Raw genomic sequence first — 14,386 nt, 5'->3', positions numbered from 1 at the left:
ATAATCAAATCTATTAAGAAAACATTCTGCATTCTTCTTTGGAGAGTGGCATCTGGGGTCTTAAAAGCTAGTAAGCGGCCATCTAAGATACATCAGTTGGTCTCAACCCACCTGGAGCAAAGGAGAATGAAGAGCATTAAGGACACAAGGTATTTACGAGCCTGAGAGACAGAAAGGGCCACATAAACCAGAGACTACATCAGCCTGAGACCAGAAGAACTAGATGGTGCCTGGTTAGAACAAATGACAGCCCTGACAGGGAACACAACAGAGAACCCCTGAGGGAACAGGAAAGCAGTGGATGCGGAACCCACATTCTTGTAAAAAAAAAAAGAGGAGGCGGGGCCAAAATGGCGGACTAGGTGGACGCTACCGTGGATCCCTCTTGCAACAAAGAGTTGGAAAAACAGGTGAATTGATCATATACATAACAATCTACGAACTCTGAACAACAAACACAGACTTAGAGACGGAGAACGAACAAATACGGGCAGACAGCGATGTTTTCAGAACCAGGAGCCAGCGTACCAGGCGGCTCCATTAACATCTGAATACCCTGAGCCAGAGGGAGAATTCAGGTAGGGATCTGACTGCATTATTTTTAGTTTATTACCTGGAAAAACTAGTTTCCCAGTGATGGCTCGGAGACAGCAGTCCATATCAAACCACATAAAGAAACAGACCATGACAGCTTCTCCAACCCCCCAAACAAAAGAATCAAAATTTTTCCCAAATGAAGATACAATCCTGGAATTATCAGATACAGAATATTAAAAACTAATTTACAGAATGCTTAAAGGCATCACAAATGAAATTAGGCTAACTGCAGAAAAAGCCAAAGAACACACTGATAAAACTGTTGAAGAACTCAAAAAGATTATTCAAGAACATAGTGGAAAAATTAACAAGTTGCAAGAATCCATAGAGAGACAGCATGTAGAAATCCAAAAGATTAACAATAAAATTACAGAATTAGACAACGCAATAGGAAGTCAGAGGAGCAGACTCGAGCAATTAGAATGTAGACTGGGACTTCTGGAGGACCAGGGAATCAACACCAACATAGCTGAAAAAAAATCAGAGAAAAGAATTTAAAAAAGTGAAGAAACCCTAAGAATCATGTGGGACTCTATCAAGAAGGATAACTTGCGAGTGATTGGAGTCCCAGAACAGGGAGGGGGGACAGAAAACACAGACAAAATAGTTGAAGAACTCCTGACAGAAAACTTCCCTGACATCATGAAAGACGAAAGGATATCTATCCAAGATGCTCATCGAACCCCATTTAAGATTGATCCAAAAAGAAAAACACCAAGACATATTATCATCAAACTTGCCAAAACCAAAGACAAACAGAAAATTTTAAAAGCAGCCAGGGAGAAAAGAAAGGTTTCCTTCAAGGGAGAATCAATAAGAATAAGTTCAGACTACTCAGCAGAAACCATGCAGGCAAGAAGGGAATGGGACGACGTATACAGAGCACTGAAGGAGAAAAACTGCCAACCAAGGATCATATATCCAGCAAAACTCTCTCTGAAATAGGAAGGAGAAATTAAGATATTTACAGATAAAGACAAGTTTAGAGAATTTGCAAAAACTAAACCAAGACTGCAAGAAATGCTAAAGGAGATTGTTTGGCCTGATGACCAATAGTATCAGGCACCAGCACATTACAAGGTCACAAAACAGAACGTCCTGATATCAACGCAACTCAAATAGGGAAAGCACAAAAACAAACAAATTAAGATTAATTCTAAAAAATAAATAAATAAACAAAATAATACACATAACAGGAAATCATGGAAATCAATAGATAAACGATCACAATAATCAAAAAGAGGGACTAAATATAGGAGGCATTGAACTGCCAGATGGAGAGTGATACAAGGCGATATAGAACGATACAAGTTAGGTTTTTACTTAGAAAAATAGGGGTAAATAATAAGGTAACCACAAAAAGGAATATCAATTCCATAACTCAAGAAAAAAGCCAAGAAAAACGTAACGACTCAACTAACATAACGTTAAACATTATGAAAATGAGGATCTCACAATCTACTAAGAAAACCGTCTCAGCACAAAAAACTATGTGGAAAAATGAAATGGCCAACAACCCACATGAAAAGGCATCAAAATGACAGCACTAAAAACTTATTTATCTATAATTACGCTGAATGTAAATGGACTAAATGCACCAATAAAGAGACAGAGAGTCACGGACTGGATAAAGAAACACGATCCATCTATATGCTGCCTACAAGAGACACACCTTAGACTTAGAGACACAAACAAACTAAAACTCAAAGGATGGAAACAAATATATCAAGCAAATAATAAGCAAAAAAGAAGAGGAGTAGCAATATTAATTTCTGACAAAATAGACTTTAGACTTAAATCCGCCACAAAGGATAAAGAAGGACACTATATAATGATAAAAGGGACAATTGATCAGGAAGACATAACCATATTAAATATTTATGCACCCAATGACAGGGCTGCAAGATACATAAATCAAATTTTAACAGAATTGAAAAGTGAGATAGACACCTCCACATTTATAGTAGGAGACTTCAACACACCACTTTCGGAGAAGGACAGGACATCCAGTAAGAAGCTCAATAGAGACACGGAAGACCTACTTACAACAATCAACCAACTTGACCTCATTGACTTATACAGAACTCTCCACCCAACTGCTGCAAAATATACTTTTTTTTCTAGTGCACATGGAACATTCTCTAGAATAGACCACATATTAGGTCATAAAACAAATCTTTGCAGAATCCAAAACATCGAAATATTACAAAGCGTCTTCTCAGACCACAAGGCAATGAAGCTAGAACTCAATAACAGAAAAACTAGGGAAAAGAAATCAAATACTTGGAAAATGAACAATACCCTCCTGAAAAAAGACTGGGTTATAGAAGACATCAAGGAGGGAATAAGGAAATTCTTAGAAAGCAACGAGAATGAAAATACTTCCTATCAAAACCTCTGGGACACAGCAAAAGCAGTGCTCAGAGGCCAATTTATATCGATAAATGCACACATTCAAAAAGAAGAAAGGGCCAAAATCAGAGAACTGTCCCGACAACTTGAACAAATAGAAAGTGAGCAACAAAAGAACCCATCAGGCACCAGAAGAAAACAAATAATAAAAATTAGAGCTGAACTAAATGAATTAGAGAACAGAAAAACAATTGAAAGAATTAACAAAGCCAAAAGCTGGTTCTTTGAAAAAATTAACAAAATTGATAAACCATTGGCTAGACTGACTAAAGAAAAACAGGAAAGGGAACAAATAACCCGAATAAGAAAAGAGAAGGACCACATCACAACAGAGCCAAATGAAATTAAAAGAATCATTTCAGATTACTACGTAAAATTGTACTCTAACAAATTTGAAAACCTAGAAGAAATGGATAAATTCTTGGAAAAATACAACCTACCTAAACTAACACATTCAGAAGTAGAACAACTAAATAGACCCATAAAAAAAAAAAAGAGGTTGAAACGGTAATCAAAAAACTTCCAACAAAAAAAAGTCCTGGCCCAGACGGCTTCACTGCAGAGTTCTACCAAACCTTCAGAGAAGACTTAACACCACTACTACTGAAGGTATTTCAAAGCATAGAAAAACACGGAATACTACCCAACTCATTCTATGAAGCTACCATCTCCCTGATACCAAAACCAGGTAAAGACATTATAAAAAAAGAAAATTATAGACCTATATCCCTCGTGAACATAGATGCAAAAATCCTCAACAAAATTCTAGCCAATAGAATCCAACAACACATCAAAAAAATAATTCACCCTGATCAAGTGGGATTTATACCAGGTATGCAAGGCTGGTTTAATATCAGAAAAACCATTAATGTAATCCATCACATAAATAAAACAAAAGACAAAAACCACATGATCTTATCAATAGATGCAGAAAAGGCATTTGACAAAGTTCAACACCCATTTATGATAAAAACTCTTACCAAAATAGGAATTGAAGGAAAATTCCTCAACATAATAAAGGGCATCTATGCAAAGCCAACAGCCAATATCACTCTAAATGGAGAGAACCTGAAAGCATTTCCCTTGAGAACGGGAACCAGACAAGGATGCCCTTTATCACCGCTCTTATTCAACATCGTACTTGAAGTCCTAGCCAGGGCAATTAGGCTAGACAAAGAAATAAAGGGAATCCAGATTGACAAGGAGGAAGTAAAGCTATCACTATTTGCAGATGACATGATCGTATACATGGAAAACCCTAAGGAATCCTCCAGAAAACTACTGAAACTAATAGAAGAGTTTGGCAGAGTCGCAGGTTATAAAATAAACATACAAAAATCACTTGGATTCCTCTACATCAACAAAAAGAACACCGAAGAGGAAATAACCAAATCAATACCATTCACAGTAGCCCCCAAGAAGATAAAATACTTAGGAATAAATCTTACCAAGGATGTAAAAGACCTATACAAAGAAAACTATAAAACTCTGCCACAAGAAATTCAAAAGGACATACTTAAGTGGAAAAACATACCCTGCTCATGGATAGGAAGACTTAACATAGTAAAAATGTCTATTCTACCAAAAGCCATCTATACATATAACGCACTTCCAATCCAAATACCAATGTCATATTTTAAGGGGATAGAGAAACAGATCACTAATTTCATATGGAAGGGAAAGAACCCCCGGATAAGCAAAGCATTACTGAAAAAGAAGAAGAAAGTGGGAGGCCTCACTCTACCTGATTTCAGAACCTATTATACAGCTACAGTAGTCAAAACAGCCTGGTACTGGTACAACAACAGGCACATAGACCAATGGAACAGAATTGAGAACACAGATATAAATCCATCCACGTATGAGCAGCTGATATTTGACAAAGGACCAGTGTCAGTCAATTGGGGAAATGATAGTCTTTTTAACAAATGGTGCTGGCATAACTGGATATCCATTTGCAAAAGAATGAAACCGGACCCAGACCTCACACCATGCACAAAAACTAACTCCAAGTGGATCAAAGACCTAAACATAAAGACTAAAACGATAAAGATCATGGAAGAAAAAATAGGGACAACCCTAGGAGCCCAAATACAGGGCATAAACAGAATACAAAACATTATCAAAAATGATGAAGAGAAACCAGATAACTGGGAGCTCCTAAAAATCAAACACCTATGCTCATCTAAAGACTTCACCAAAAGAGTAAAAAGACCACCTACAGACTGGGAAAGAATATTCAGCTATGACATCTCAGACCAGCGCCTGATCTCTAAAATCTACATGATTCTGTCAAAACTCAACCACAAAAAGACAAACAACCCAATCAAGAAGTGGGCAAAGGATATGAACACACATTTCACTAAAGAAGATATTCAGGCAGCCAACAGACACATGAGAAAATGCTCCCGATCATTAGCCATTAGAGAAATGCAAATTAAACCTACGATGAGATTCCATCTCACACCAACTAGACTGGCATTAATCCAAAAAACACAAAATAATAAATGTTAGAGAGGCTGCGGAGAGATTGGAACTCTCATACACTGCTGGTGGGATTGTAAAATGGTACAACCACTTTGGAAATCCATCTGGCGTTATCTTAAACAGTTAGAAATAGAACTACCATACAACCCAGAAATCCCACTCCTCGGAATATACCCTAGAGATACAAGAGCCTTCACACAAACAGATATATGCACACCCATGTTTATTGCAGCTCTCTTTACAATAGCAAAAAGCTGGAAGCAACCAAGGTGTCCATCAACGGATGAATGGGTAAATAAATTGTGGTATAGTCACACAATGGAATACTACGCATCGATAAAGAACAGTGACGAATCTCTGAAACATTTCATAACACGGAGGAATCTGGAAGGCATTATGCTGAGCGAAATGAGTCAGAGGCAAAAGGACAAATATTGTATAAGACCACTATTATAAGATCTTGAGAAATAGAAAAAACGGAAAAGAACACATACTTTTGTGGTTACAAAGGGGGGAGGGAGGGAGGGAGGGAGGGAGAGGGCTTTTTTATTGATCAATCAGTAGATAAGAACTGCTTGGGGGGAAGGGAAAGACAACACTCAATACAAGGAAGGTCAGCCTAATTGGACTGGACTAAAAGCAAAGAGGTTTCTGGGATAAAATGAAAGCTTCAAAGGTCAGCGGAGCAGGGGCTGGGGTCTGGGGAACTGGTTTGAGGGGACTTCTAAGTCAATGGGCAAAATAATTCTATTATGAAAACATTCTGCATCCCACTTTGAATTGTGGCGCCTGGGGTCCTAAATGCCAACAAGCGGCCATCTAAGATACATCAATTGGTCTCAACCCACCTGGAGCAAAGGCAAAGGAAGAACACCAAGGTCACACGACAACTAAGAACCCAAGAGACAGAAAGGGCCACATGAACCAGAGACCTACATTATCCTGAGACCAGAAGAACTAGGTGGTGCCCGGCCACAATCGATGTCTGCCCTGTCAGGGAGCACAACAGACAACGCCTGAGGGAGCAGGAGACCAATGGGATACAGACCCCAAATTCTCATAAAAAGACCATACTTAATGGTATGACTGCGACTAGAGAAATCCCGGAGGCAATGCTCCCCAGAACTTCTGATGGCACAGGACAGGAACCATCCCTGAAGACAACTCATGAGGCATGAAAAGGACTGGTCAGTGAGGGGAGAGAGATGCTGATGAAGAGTGAGCTAATTAAATCAGGTGGACACTGGAGAGTGTGTTGGCAACTCTTGACTGGAGGGGGGATGGGAAGATAGAGAGAGAGGGAAGACAGCAAAATTGGCACGAAACGAGAGACTGAAAGGGTTGACTCAATAGGGGGAGAGCAAGTGGGAGAAGGGAGTAAGATGTATGTAAACTTACATGTCACAGACTGATTGGAATGGTAAATGTTCACTTGAAGCTTAATAAAAATTAATTAAAAAAAAAAAAAAACACCAGACTTAATGGTCTGACTGAGACTAGAAGGACCCCGTTGGTCATGGCCCCCAGATCTTCTGTTTGCCCTGGATGGGAACCTTTCCAAAAGCCAACTCTTCAGACAGGGATTGGACTGGATAATGGGATAGAAAAAGATGCTGGTGAAGAATGAACTTATTGGATCAAGTAGACACTTGAGACTATGTTGGTATCTCCTATCTGGAGTGGAGATGAGAGGGAAGAGGGGTTAGAACTGTTGGAATGGACATAAAAAGAGAGAGTGTTGGGAAGGAGCAGACTGTCTCATTAGGGGGAGAACAATTAGAAGTATATAGCAAGGTGTATATAAATTTTTTTATAATAGAGTGACTTGATTTGTAACCTTGCACTTAAAGCACAATAAAATTAAAAAAAATTTTTTTTTAATTTATCCACATGTTGTGTGTATCAGTAGTTTATTCTTTCTCATTTTTGAGACATACACCATTGTTTAAGTATTCTACAGTGTCTTTATCCATTCTCTCTGGATGGATATCTGGGTTGCTTCCAGTCCTCAATTATTGTGAAGAGTGCTTCTCCAAACATCCTTACACAAGCCATGGGGGTAAATGCATTCATTCCCTTAGATATAAACAAGAGTGGAATTAGTGAATCATAGGGTAGACATGGAATCCCTGGGTGGTGCAAATGGATAACATGCTAGGCTGCTAAGTGAAAGGTTGGAGATTTGAGTCCACCCACAGGTGCCTTGGAAGACATACCCGGTCATTTACTTCCCAGAAAGAAGTCACTGAAAATTGCTTGGAGCAGTGTTCTGGGTGACACACGTGGGGCCACCATGAGTCGGAGTCGACTGGACAGCAACAGGGCAACTGGTCTTAGGGTGGGCATATGCTTAACTTTACTAGGATCATTGGAGCAGTTTTCCAAACTTGTATGAATTCACAATACCAGGGTATGGGAGTTCCCCTTGCTCCACAAACCCAGTCTTTTTTCTGTTAGCCACTCTTTATGTTTCTATGAAGCAAATGCACTTGCGGCCAACGTCCCCAGGTAGGGAAGGGCAGAGAGTGATTCTTTATTGGATTTTCTTAGGATTCTAGCTCCCCAAGGCACACAGTTTATATTCACACAGCACATTTCTCACGCCTCTGTTGACTCTCCTGCAGTGCTGATTGTAGGAGGTGCAAACTTGTGTTTCTGCATATTGTTGTTGTTGTTAGGTGTGATCGAGCCGGTTCTGACTCATAGTGACCCTATGCACAACAGAATGAAACACTGCCCAGTCCTGTGCCATCCTCACAATTGTTGCTATGCTTGAGCTCATTGTTGTAACCACTGTGTCAATCCATCTGGCTGAGGGTCTTCTTTTTCCCTGACCATCTACTTCACCGAGCATGATGTCCTCCTCCAGGGACTGATCTCTCCTGAAAAAACGTACAAATTATGTGTGGCATAGTCTCTCCATCCTTTCTTCTACGGACCATTCTCGTTGTACTTCTTCCAAGACAGATTTGCTTGTTCTTTTAGCAGCGCAGGGTATATTCAATATTCTCTGTCAATACCACATTCAGCAGAATGTTACAAATTTTGTTAAAAATATTGTAATTTCTTTTTGCTGTTGTTTTTTTGTTTTGTTTTGTTAAAAAAAGAGGTTGTTCCTTTTTTAAAGACAAAATGTATTCTCCAAGCCTCATTCTCACCTGTATGAGTGGGGACCTTGGTGGTTTAAGTGGTTTTCATTCAGCTACTAACCTGAAGGTTGTTGGTTTGAATCCACCTAGAGATATGGTGATGATCTGGTGATCTGCTTGTGTAAAGATTACTTCCAAGAAAACCCTATGGAGCAGTCCTACTGTGTAACACATGAAGTCACCATGTGTCATAATTGACTCACTTGCAATGAGTGGTTGTTTTCATTTATTTGCTTGTTTGCTTAGGTCTATCAGTCAGGATCCTGGCAAGACTGAGGAAAAGCAATGAAGGGACTATTTGAAAAGTTGTGGTCAGGTTAGATAGGGGAAGAAGAAGTACCCTAGAGGGCTAGCACAGGTGGGTGGTTCCTACCTGTGTTGATCTGAAGGATGGAGAAGAGGGTATGGTTTCCCTGGCAGCTGAGCGGTGTAGCTTTGGGAGAACGCTGCCTGTTAGGAAAGATGGCCTTAGGGGAGAAAAGTAACCAGTATAAAATGAATACCCACAAGAAGTGAGCCAGCCAGGGAAACAGATAGTAAAATCATTCCCACTTCTAATTAGGGTGACCATATGTCTTGGTTTGCTCTGAACAGGCCTGGTTTTAGCATTGAAAGTCCCCTATCCCAAGAAACCCCTTAGTCCGTAACCAAGGTTTCTTGGTCATCCTGCCACCTTCTCTTTTCCTGCCATTATCTCCCTTCAGCCTCACTCAGCCATGAGGAAGAGGAGAATGGACCAGGGGGCCAGCCTCCCATGGCCCCAACTGCATGGGTATGGGGGAGCCAGCACAAACCACTCAGAGCCCACTGCATGGGGAGCTGAGGGAAGCAAGCCCCAAGGGCCTAGTCTGTGCTGGATGGTAGAGTCACAGAGGCCTTTCTGGGGAATCTGCACCCCTCAAGCTCAGACACCCTGGCCCCTGGTTTGCACTTGATTACTAACCTAAAGTTTGGTGCTTTGAACCTACCCAGGATGCAGCCGAAGAAAGGTCTGTCAATCAACCTGTGTAAAGATTGTTCCTGTTATTTGTGGTTGGGTGGGTTCCAAATCATGGTGACCCCACGTCTACAGAGTAGAACAGCTCCAGAGGGTTTTCAAGAGAATGACATGACCTTTCAGAAGCAAATCACCAGGCCTGTCTTCTGAGGTGTCTGTGGGTGGGTTCGAATCACCCACCTCTAGGTTAGTAGCTATGAGCAAACTGTCACTCAGGGACCTTTTCTAGATGGATGGATGGGCGGGTGGGTGGATGAATGGGTGGTTGAATGAGTGGATGGATGCATGGATGGATGGATGGATGGATGGATGGATGGATGGATGGATGGATGGATGGATGGATGGGATGGGTGGGTGGATGGGTGGGTGGGTGGGTGGGTGTGTGAGTGGGTGGGTGGATGGATGGATTGGTGGGTAGACCGAGACATTGCTACATAGACAGATTTATAGATACAGAGATGGATACAGATGTGGATACATAGATAACTGTGATTGAGTGGATTTCAACTCATGACAACCCCAAGTAATCAGGGTAGAACTGCTCATACAGTTTCCTAGGTTGTGACCTTCCAGAAGGAGATCACCAGGACTGCCTGCCAGGCATCTCTGGGTGCGTTTTAACTGGCATCCTTCCAGCTGGTAGTCAAGTGCTAACTGTTGAGCCATCCAGGGCCCCCTTCCGTGAAGATAACAGCCAAGAAAACCCTCTGCAGCTCTTCTACTCTGCACACACAGGGTTGCTGAGAGTCAGAATTGACTCAGCAACTTTGGGTTTGGTTTTTTGGTTTAGACTCCTTTGGACCTGATCACATGGACCAGATCCCGGCCCATTTTGGAGGGCTGGAATGCTGCCTGGGACATGAAATTTACAGGCAAACCTAGCTGAGCCTGGCATTGGGGGGTATTATGGGTCCCAAGGAAGCACTGGGACTAGTTTAGTCAGGGAGCCCTCCCGCACACCAAGGCTCAGGCCTCTGAGTCTAAAACGGAGCCCTGCAGGCAGCAGAGGTCCCTCACCTCCCCGGAAAGAGGAGGGGGAGGCAGGACAGGGGCAGGCAGAGGGGCCAGGCCTCAGAGACACAGAAGACATGCTGTGTGGGGACCCGAGCCTTGCTGCAAAAGGCTTTGCAGACAGGGCAGGAGCCTGTGGTTTGGGGAGAGGACACCAGAAGCCTCAGCCTGAAGTGGCAATGACATCAGACAGTGACATCACAGGGTATCCCCCAATCAGGGAAATGAGGCCGAGGACTCCAGTTCTCTCACTTCAGATGCCCAAACCCTGAGTAAGAAGTGATGCTGCCCTGCCCGGTGGCCCTGAGCTCCCGAAGCTACTGCTGGGTGTTGTTTTGCCTCCTGGGGACAGGTGACTCCTGTGGACAGTGAGCCCCTGCACTCAGAGTTGGCCCTCTCCTGGGGGCACCATCAGCCCCCCTGTGCTCATGTCCTCCTTGCCCTCCCCCTCCTGCCATGGGCCCAGTGTGTTTCGGAGTCACCCAGATACCAAGACACCTGATCAAAGTACCAGGACAGCAGGTGATGCTGAGCTGTTCCTCCCTTTCTGGGCACCTCTCTGTGTCCTGATATCAGCAGGCCCTGGGCCAGGGCCCAAGGTTCCTTTCACTATTACAGGGGAAATATCAAGACAAAGGTGACACCCATGACCTCTTCTCAGGCCAGCAGTTCTCTGACTTCCACTCGGAGTTGAACCTGAACTCCTGGGAGTGGGAGGACTCAGCCATGTTCTTCTGTGCCAGCAGCTTGCACAGCCCTGCAGAGCCCCCTCCACCCTGTTCACAAAGCCCTCTGCCTGGCTCAGGAAGTGACAGTGAGAGTGAGGACAGCCCCCAGGTTGAGCTCAGGCCTGTTGAGGGAGAGCTCCCCAGGTGCTCTTTGCTCTGCTCACCCCTGTAACCTGTGTCACTCCTGACAGAAGTATGCTGAGGAAGGACTGAGTGACAGTTTGTTCAGATGCAGAACCACAACTGACAGAGGTGAGGCCACTCTCCTGCTGGCAGAGGTCACAAAGAGTGGAGTGAGGAGGCACCGTGGGCTCCGTTCCTCCGGTACCTGTGGACCCCCACCCCACTCTGCAGAACCATCCCTGCATCAGCTTCCCCTTTCCAGGCCCAACTGTGCAGGAGCAGGAAGGTCATAGGTCATGTACCACGTGGAATTGTCATGCTGCCTCCCTGACGACTTCAGGGCAGAGATCCCCCGTGGGTCCTACAGATGCCAAGAGAGAAAGGCCAGGTTTTTGACACTGTAGCCCTCACAGGGATTCCGGGTGTGTGAGGTCTTTTATGCAGGCTGTCCCTGGGTGGTCCAAACAGTGAACATGCTCCACTGCTACCTGAAAGGTTGGAGGTTCCAGTCCCTTCAGAGGTGCCTCAAAAGAAAGGCCTGGCCATCTCCTTCTGAAAAACCGTCTGCTAAAACTCCTACGGAGCACAGTTCCACTCTGACGCACATGGAGTCGTCATGAGTCAGAGGTGACTCAGCTGTTCCTGGTTTTGTTGGGTTCTGTATGAGCGGGGTTTCCAGCAGCGTCTTCTCAGCTGCACACAGAGAGGAGGGGGGATTTGCTAGGGAGGCTTCCTATGCATGGTGCGGCCTACGAAGAGAGAAAGGACATGAAGAGTTGGCATTCACTAGTCAGTTCCTCTTATTTAACCCACATTTGTACATGCCCCCGACTTTATACAAGATATGGGATCACATGAGATAGGAAAGGGAACTTAAAATGACATAAGCCTCTTTCTTGTTTGGGGGTCCCAGGGTCTCCAATGCTAAATGTACAGTATTGACCTTAAACATCTGCCTGTTTCTGTGGAACCTTCTGTCTCATGAGTCACAGTCCAATCACGGGATGTAGGTGGTCAGGGCACTACTGTGCATGCAGGGTCCAGCTCTGCTCCCTGGAGAAGGTTCCAGAAGAAAACTCTCATGGGCAATTTCACCAGTTACCAGCTGTTTTCAAGTTGACTCTGACTCATAGCAACCCCGTGTATGTCAGCATAGAACTGCTCTATGGGGTTTTCAAAGGCTAACTTTCCAGAAGCAGATGGCCAGGCCTTACTTGTGGGGCACCTCTGGGTGCACTCAAACCTCCAACCTTTTGCTTAGCAGCTGAGGGTGTTAACCATTTGTACCCCCAGGGACTCTGTCCACTGATTAGCAACCTTAATTCCCTCTACAGCCTTAATCCCCCGCCATGAAATCTAATAAACTCACAGGCTCCAGGGATCGGTACGTGCACATGTTTGGGAGCATTCACCTGCCGACCATACCCAGGAAGCAGGTGCCCAGATGTATCTAGCTAGGTGTGGACAGGTGTCCCACCAGTCGGTGAATGGGTGAGGAGCTGGGTGAAACCTTCCTGAGTGCTGGTTGAAGAGGTGCCCTGGGATCTGGAGCCCTCACTCCAGAGGGTGTCTTTGCAGGTGGAAGGAGGTTAACAGGAGGGTGGGCAACCAAGCAAATGAGAAAAGGACTCTTGAAGGAATATCTGGGACACATGAGTCACAAATGGCACCAGGAAGCCCCAAAGATCTCCCCTGACCTCTGGACTGCAGGGATAGTTAGGTAAATAAAAGCCAGTGAGTCAAGGAGGAATTTCCATTTTGTGGGAAGCCAGGAAAGACTCATCTCCTCATAAGATTTGTGCAAATCAGAGGACTGCATTCCTCCCACTTGGAGCTGCTAGCTGCATGTTTGTTTTTTACCTGAGGTTTCCCCGGGGGCGGGGGGGGAGGAGGCGTGGCCACTGGGGCAGGCTGCTCTGGGGCCAGGCTGGGACAGGAGGGTGACATCTCAGAAGGGCCCCTCCAGAGCCGGTTCCTGCCATGCGCCTCCTGTGCACTGTGGTCCTGGCTGTTCTGGGGGCAGGTGTGTCCTGGGCAGGAGCCTCCCCTCTACTGGGATTTCCCGATCCTGCCCCAGCTTTTCCCTGTGGCCTTGGCACCAGCTTTGGTCTCTGTCCCCACAGAGCACACGGATGCTGGCATCACGCAGACCCCAAGGCAAACAATCACAAGGACAGGAGGGAACATGACCCTGCAATGCACCCAGGACATAAACCACAACTCCATGTACTGGTACCGACAAGACCCGGGACTGGGCCTGCGGCTGATCCACTACTCTAACGGTGTTCTTGATACCAAGAAAGGTGACATCCCAGGTGGGTACAGTGTCTCCAGATCAAACAAGGAGCACTTCCCCCTTATGCTGGGGTCGGCTGCCCCCTCGCAGACAGCTATGTACTTCTGTGCCAGCAGTTACTCCACAGTCTGGCATGGCCACCTCAGTCCCTCACAAAAAGGGTTCAGGAAACCCACGCAGCCCGCTCAGCCTGGGGATCTCGGGGATGAGGTGGCAGGGGCAGGGGCCTCTGTTTCTGCTGAGGTCCAGGTCCAGGCCACTCTCAGCCAGCCAGGACCTAATGATGGGACTCAGCCATGTGTCTCTGGGCTAGCATCAATCACACAGAGCTGCAGTGTGTCCTGCCCCTGAGCCCCATGCCTGGCTCCCAAATGCTAGGCCTTCTCCATTCCCACTCTCACGCCTGCCCTGAAGGAAAGGGAGTTTGTAACTACAGTGTCCAGTTAATGAAAGTGGACATATTTAAGTCACCATGGAACACCTGGGCATTCTCCTAGCAGTGAAATGAGGAGCTGAACCCTCTATAACAGCCTTGTGGGTTCTGGAAGCGCGGGGAGATGCTCTAGAGCATATTACACACTGGTGT

The sequence above is a fragment of the Loxodonta africana genome, chromosome 8 (assembly GCF_030014295.1).
Source record: "Loxodonta africana isolate mLoxAfr1 chromosome 8, mLoxAfr1.hap2, whole genome shotgun sequence".
Taxonomy (NCBI): Eukaryota; Metazoa; Chordata; class Mammalia; order Proboscidea; family Elephantidae; genus Loxodonta; species Loxodonta africana.
Note: the sequence above shows the minus strand (reverse complement) of the source record.